This window comes from Acipenser ruthenus, chromosome 28 (genome assembly GCF_902713425.1).
Source record: "Acipenser ruthenus chromosome 28, fAciRut3.2 maternal haplotype, whole genome shotgun sequence".
Classification (NCBI taxonomy): domain Eukaryota; kingdom Metazoa; phylum Chordata; class Actinopteri; order Acipenseriformes; family Acipenseridae; genus Acipenser; species Acipenser ruthenus.
Genome location: NC_081216.1, coordinates 9,691,790 through 9,698,333, shown reverse-complemented (window position 1 = coordinate 9,698,333; position 6,544 = coordinate 9,691,790).

Genomic DNA, 6,544 nt, shown 5'->3' with positions numbered 1-6,544 from the left:
TACAATCGTAAGCAAATACATTAAGTGTTACAATACAAGTAATACAATAAGAGCAAGAAATACTAATATCCTGCTGAGGAACAAGAGGAATGACATGTAGTTATATATAGTGTAAATTACACCATGTGATACAGAGGTGTGTAAATTACACCATGTGATACAGAGGTGTGTGAAGCCACATTGTCTAAAAGTCGTAATAAATAAGGCCAAAATAAATTTGAATAAACACAGGTGTTAGTACTTATAAGCAACACCTTAATGTACTATACTTGTTTGAGCTGTGTAACCAGGCTATTCTGTTGAGAGGTAATGCTTGTTTGAGCTGTGTAACCTGGTGTGACAAAGATCGAATGAGTCTTAGTGTTAGATCTCCCTCTCGACCTGTGAGAGCACGGTATACGAGGAACAGAGTACCCTTAATGAAATGGCACGACAATTTATTCCGTAGGGTAGATGGAAGTCAGTCAGTTCGGAAGGGGGCGGAGCCATGGCACCCGAGCTCAGTGACCCAGACGGTAAGCGGCGTGGCATCCGAGGACTGGAGGAGCGGATGCGCTCGTTAACCTCGGGGTCATGGGCGAGGGTATAAATAGGGGGCATGGCTTGAGTGATCTGTTCCTTTGCATATGGTTAAGTTAACTAACCGAGAAGGAGCCCGTACCGTGAGTAAACCGTGAGTGTTCTGTGTCTGTGTGTCTTGTGTGTTATTTGTCACAGAAGATTACTGAGCACGATCCGGAGCTGCAGCCGCAGGCCAGCGAAAAACCCGGACTTCACCACTCACCTTTCACTACCAACTGTCTTTGTGTTTGCACCTTTTAGCACTTGAATCACGCACTGTCTTTGTGTTCGTGTTTAGTGTGGGTGTCGGAACGGGACTTTGGGGTTGCGGGTCAAACCCGCGGGATTATAAATTAGAAGTGATAAACGCCGCTGTATCACTTCCAGCACTATTATTATTTACAGGTTTTGCCTTGAGGCTCTGGACATTTACAAAAATAAATAAACACCCTTGCACCTGTACCAACGTCTGTCTGTGTAATTATTCTGCACTGCACTCACCTGCACGTCATTACCACTTTGCCACACGTGGTGTCAGAAGTGGGATATGGACTACGCAACACTGTCGGCGCTGCTGGAGCAGCTGGACAGCAGACGGGAGGGGGAGGAAAGACGGAGAGAGGAGAGGTACACCGCGCTGATCGAGAGGGTCGGGCTGGCAATACCTCCCACAGCATCAGCGGAACGCGGCTTCATAGCGCCCAAAGCCAGGACGCATAAAATGACGGCGGATGATGATCCAGAGGCATACCTGGTGGCATTTGAGCGGCTGGCTACCACCGCGTCATGGCCCCGACAGTTCTGGGCAAGCCAGCTGGGACCCTGCCTGATTGGGGAAGCGCAGGCAGCATACCAGGCAATGGGGGATGACGACGCCGCTCAATATGACCTGGTAAAGCTGGCTATTCTCCGCCGTCTGAATATTACGGAGGAAACGCACAGAGTGAGGTTCAGGGAGTACAGGAGGTCCCCGAACGTACGCCCCAGGGTGGTCGCGCAGAAGCTCTGTGACCACATGATACACTGGCTCACCCCGGCGCTAAAAACAACTGCCCAGATGGGGGAGGCCATCGTTATTGAGCAGTTTTGTCATGTGGTCGGCGCTGAGACCCAAGGATGGATACGGCGCCACAACCCCGACACCCTGGAACAGGCAGTCAAGCTCGCTGAGGACTTCGAGGACTCCCTGGTATCCGCCCAGACCGGGCTACTCACCCCGCTACCTCAACGGAGCAGCCGAGCCCCACCTCCTCTCTCTGCTCCATCAGCCCCACCACCAGGACCGGGTCAACGACCTCCGAGAGCACCAACCCCAATGGGCGACCTTGCCTCCTCTTCATGGAGACCAAGGTTGGCCCCCAGCTGGGGTAGAGGTGCTGCCCCTGCCCCGTTGCCATACCAGACCATTTAATACTGTGCCCTCCTTTCCCCCTACCTGTTTTAGGTGCCGCCAGCCGGGACATCAGGCTAGGTCATGCCCATCTGCGATGGAGTGTGACGTGGCCGTCTGTAATCTGGCATCTGAAGCGGGTAAGCGAGGGAAAAATGGTCGGGAGGGGCCTTGTATTGTTAAGGTGATTTTTGGAAATGTGAAGACCCATGCATTAGTGGACACAGGGTGTGGTCAGACCTTAATCAGAGCATCTCTCTTGGGCGGTATGGTGTGGCAGCCACAAGGTCAGGTGGCGATCTCCTGTATCCATGGAGACACGGCAACATACCCCACAGTAAAAGCATATTTATCGGTCGGTCCGATGAAACGTTCCCTGGTAGTTGGGGTAGCGGAAAGGTTACCACATCCCATTATTCTGGGTCGGGACTGGCCCAACTATAAAGATTTATTGAAATTAAGGGCAGTCCCGGCCATACACGCAAATGTGGCAGAAAAAGTAGAAGGGGAAATAATTGGTAATGTTTTTCCCTTTCAAGCGGAAATGTTCTCTTCCCTGTTCCGGCCGAAAAAAACAAACAAAGAGAGAAGGCTGCGGAAATGGGAGGGAGCGTTAATGAGACAAGGCTGGGGGCTGGTGGGAGCCTGTTATAACGGTGAAAAACGTCAGTCGAAGGGGGTCGGAACGCAGTGTGACGGAGAGGGCGAGGTTACTGGGCCATCAAGGGCAGATGTTACTCCCGCCCCGCTCAATATACCGGACATGTGGCACTCGAATGTGAACCTAGTGTGGGAGCAGGACAATGACCCATCACTGGTGCACATTCGGGGACAGGTCCGGTCCATTGAAGGTAAGGATGTTGAAGGCGCTGGGGCACTAGTATTTCCACACTTCATTATCAAGGGGCAATTACTATATAGGGTAAACCTGGCCGCGGGCTCAGGAAATCCTGTAACACAATTATTGGTCCCCCCGTCTTGTCGGCTGGAGGTCATGAGGCTGGCGCATGATATCCCTTTTGCGGGGCACCTCGGAGTTGACAAGACAAGGGAACGGATATTGGCTCGATTCTTTTGGCCAGGTGTTTATAAAGAAGTGTCGAAATATGTAGCCACATGCCCAGACTGCCAGAGAGTAGCGCCGGGTCGAGTGCGCCCCGCCCCTTTGGTCCCACTGCCGATTATTTCCACCCCCTTTGAACGCATCGCAGTGGACATAGTCGGCCCTTTGCTACCTTCTGACTCCGGGTATACGCATATATTAGTGGTGGTAGATTACGCAACGCGATACCCAGAGGCAGTTCCATTGAGGTCCACTAGTGCTGCTGCGATAGCCAAAGAACTAGTGCAGATTATGGCAAGAGTAGGGATCCCCAACGAGATATTGACTGATCATGGAACTAATTTCTTGTCAAATACGCTACAGCAGGTATATAAATTACTAAAAATACGTCCCATCAGAACGTCGGTTTACCATCCACAGACGGACGGTTTGGTGGAACGTTTTAATCAGACTCTAAAGGCGATGCTGAGACGATTTGTGAATCAGGAGCAAAAACATTGGGCATCACTTCTTCCCTACCTCCTTTTTGCAGTGAGAGAGGTGCCGCAGAGTTCGACAGGGTGCTCCCCCTTCGAGCTCTTGTACGGCCGACAGCCTCGCGGCATTCTCGATCTGTTGAGAGAGGGGTGGGAGGAGCACAAAGGCTCGTCCAAAAATGTAGTGCAGCATGTGCTCCTACTGAGAGATCGCCTAGATTTGGTCGGTCGTTTGGCCCAAGACAATCTCAGATCGGCTCAGCATCGACAACAGCAGCATTACAATCAAAATGCATTAATCCGAACTTTTCGACCTGGAGACAAGGTAATGCTGCTACTTCCCTCAGCGGAATCCAAACTATGTGCTAAATTGCAAGGGCCATATGAGGTGATTCGGGCTATAGGAAAGGTGAATTACGAAATTAAACAGCCCGATCGCCGTAACAAAAAAGAAATTTATCATATAAATTTATTAAAGCCCTGGCAGGCAAGAGAGGTGTTATTCATAGCCCCAGGCAATATAGAGGATGATTTAGGGCCCGAGCTAGAACCCTCTAGCACAAAGAACATTTCGATGGGGGAACAGTTACTTCCTGATCAGCAACGTGAACTACGTAGGTTAATTGAGGAATTTAGCGATGTTTTTTCTAACACGCCCGGTAGAACTAACCTCGCTGAATATGACATTATCTCTCCCCCAGGTGTCACAGTGCGAGAGAGACCTTACCGGATCCCGGAAAGTCGACGGAGTGGCGTTCGCAAAGAGGTATGGGACATGCTCGAACTTGGGGTGATTGAGCATTCCAGGAGCGAGTGGTGCAGTCCAATTGTGATAGTGGCCAAAAAGGACAGCACCAACCGCTTCTGCGTTGATTTCCGCAAGGTAAACGCTATTGCCAAGTTTGATGCGTATCCCATGCCTCGGGTCGACGAACTCCTAGATAGACTGGGGACGGCGAGGTTCATCTCCACTCTGGATCTGACGAAGGGATATTGGCAGATCCCGTTAACTCGTAGTTCTAGAGAGAAAACCGCATTTTCAACACCAGAGGGGCTGTTTCATTTTACAACCATGCCGTTTGGGTTACATGGTGCGCCTGCTGCCTTCCAGAGACTGATGGACCAGGTTTTACACCCACATCGTGAATATGCGGCAGCGTATATTGATGATGTGGTCATTTACAGCTCCACCTGGCGAGAGCATTTGGCTAGGATCACAGCCGTCCTTCAGTCTCTAAGGGCAGCCCGGCTGACAGCTAACTTGCGAAAATGTGCGTTTGCCAAAAGAGAAACACAATATTTGGGATTTGTAATGGGGAATGGCAGGGTGAAACCCGTTGTCTCCAAGGTCCAGGCCTTGGTAGACGCGGCAATCCCCAAAACCAAGGCTCAAGTGCGGTCGCTACTGGGGTTAGCCGGTTATTACCGCCGCTTTATCCCCGAGTATGCCACAGTGGTTAATCCCTTAGTTGACCTCACCAAAAAGAGCGCACCAAATTTAATTAAATGGTCAGAAGAATGTCAGGGGGCGTTTAATACTGTTAAGCAGAGACTTTGCCAGGCCCCTGCTCTCATCACTCCAGACTTCACTAAGAGATTCATCCTCCACACCGATGCTTCGGATGTCGGTTTGGGTGCAGTCCTGTCTCAAATGGTAGGCGGAGTAGAACACCCTGTTCTGTATATAAGTAAAAAAATGCTCCCTCGGGAGCGCAACTACTCCGTCGTCGAAAAAGAGTGTTTGGCCATTAAATGGGCTACTCACTCTTTAAGATACTACCTGCTGGGACACTCATTTGATCTTGTCACTGACCACGCCCCACTCAAGTGGTTAAGCACAATGAAGGACAGCAATGCCCGGATAACTCGGTGGTATCTGGCATTGCAGCCCTTCATGTACCATATGGTACACCGTGCAGGGAAAGACCACCAAAATGCGGATTATTTTTCCCGGGAGGGGGGAGTAATGGGAAAGGTAGGTTTAGCCGAGTGTTCCTTCGGCTCCACTCTGAGCGGTGGGATATGTGACAAAGATCGAATGAGTCTTAGTGTTAGATCTCCCTCTCGACCTGTGAGAGCACGGTATACGAGGAACAGAGTACCCTTAATGAAATGGCACGACAATTTATTCCGTAGGGTAGATGGAAGTCGGTCAGTTCGGAAGGGGGCGGAGCCATGGCACCCGAGCTCAGTGACCCAGACGGTAAGCGGCGTGGCATCCGAGGACTGGAGGAGCGGATGCGCTCGTTAACCTCGGGGTCATGGGCGAGGGTATAAATAGGGGGCATGGCTTGAGTGATCTGTTCCTTTGCATATGGTTAAGTTAACTAACCGAGAAGGAGCCCGTACCGTGAGTAAACCGTGAGTGTTCTGTGTCTGTGTATTAACACTGTGTGTCTTGTGTGTTATTTGTCACAGAAGATTACTGAGCACGATCCGGAGCTGCAGCCGCAGGCCAGCGAAAAACCCGGACTTCACCACTCACCTTTCACTACCAACTGTCTTTGTGTTTGCACCTTTTAGCACTTGAATCACGCACTGTCTTTGTGTTCGTGTTTAGTGTGGGTGTCGGAACGGGACTTTGGGGTTGTGGGTCAAACCCGCGGGATTATAAATTAGAAGTGATACACGCCGCTGTATCACTTCCAGCACTATTATTATTTACAGGTTTTGCCTTGAGGCTCTGGACATTTACAAAAATAAATAAACACCCTTGCACCTGTACCAACGTCTGTCTGTGTAATTATTCTGCACTGCACTCACCTGCACGTCATTACCACTTTGCCACACCTGGCTATTCTGTTCAGATGTAAATCTTGTTTGAGCTGTGTAATCTGGCTATTCTGTTGAGAGGTAATGCTTGTTTGAGCTGTGTAACCAGGCTATTCTGTTCAGATGGCTTGTTTCACTGATAAGTCATCAATATCAGACCCAAGATTCTTGTGGTGACGGCTCTGTCCTAATACACCCGTTGACTCTCATGTAGTCTGATAGCAGTGGAGCAGACATCACACGGGGTGATCCAACCATTAAAACAGACTCTCTTTAAATACA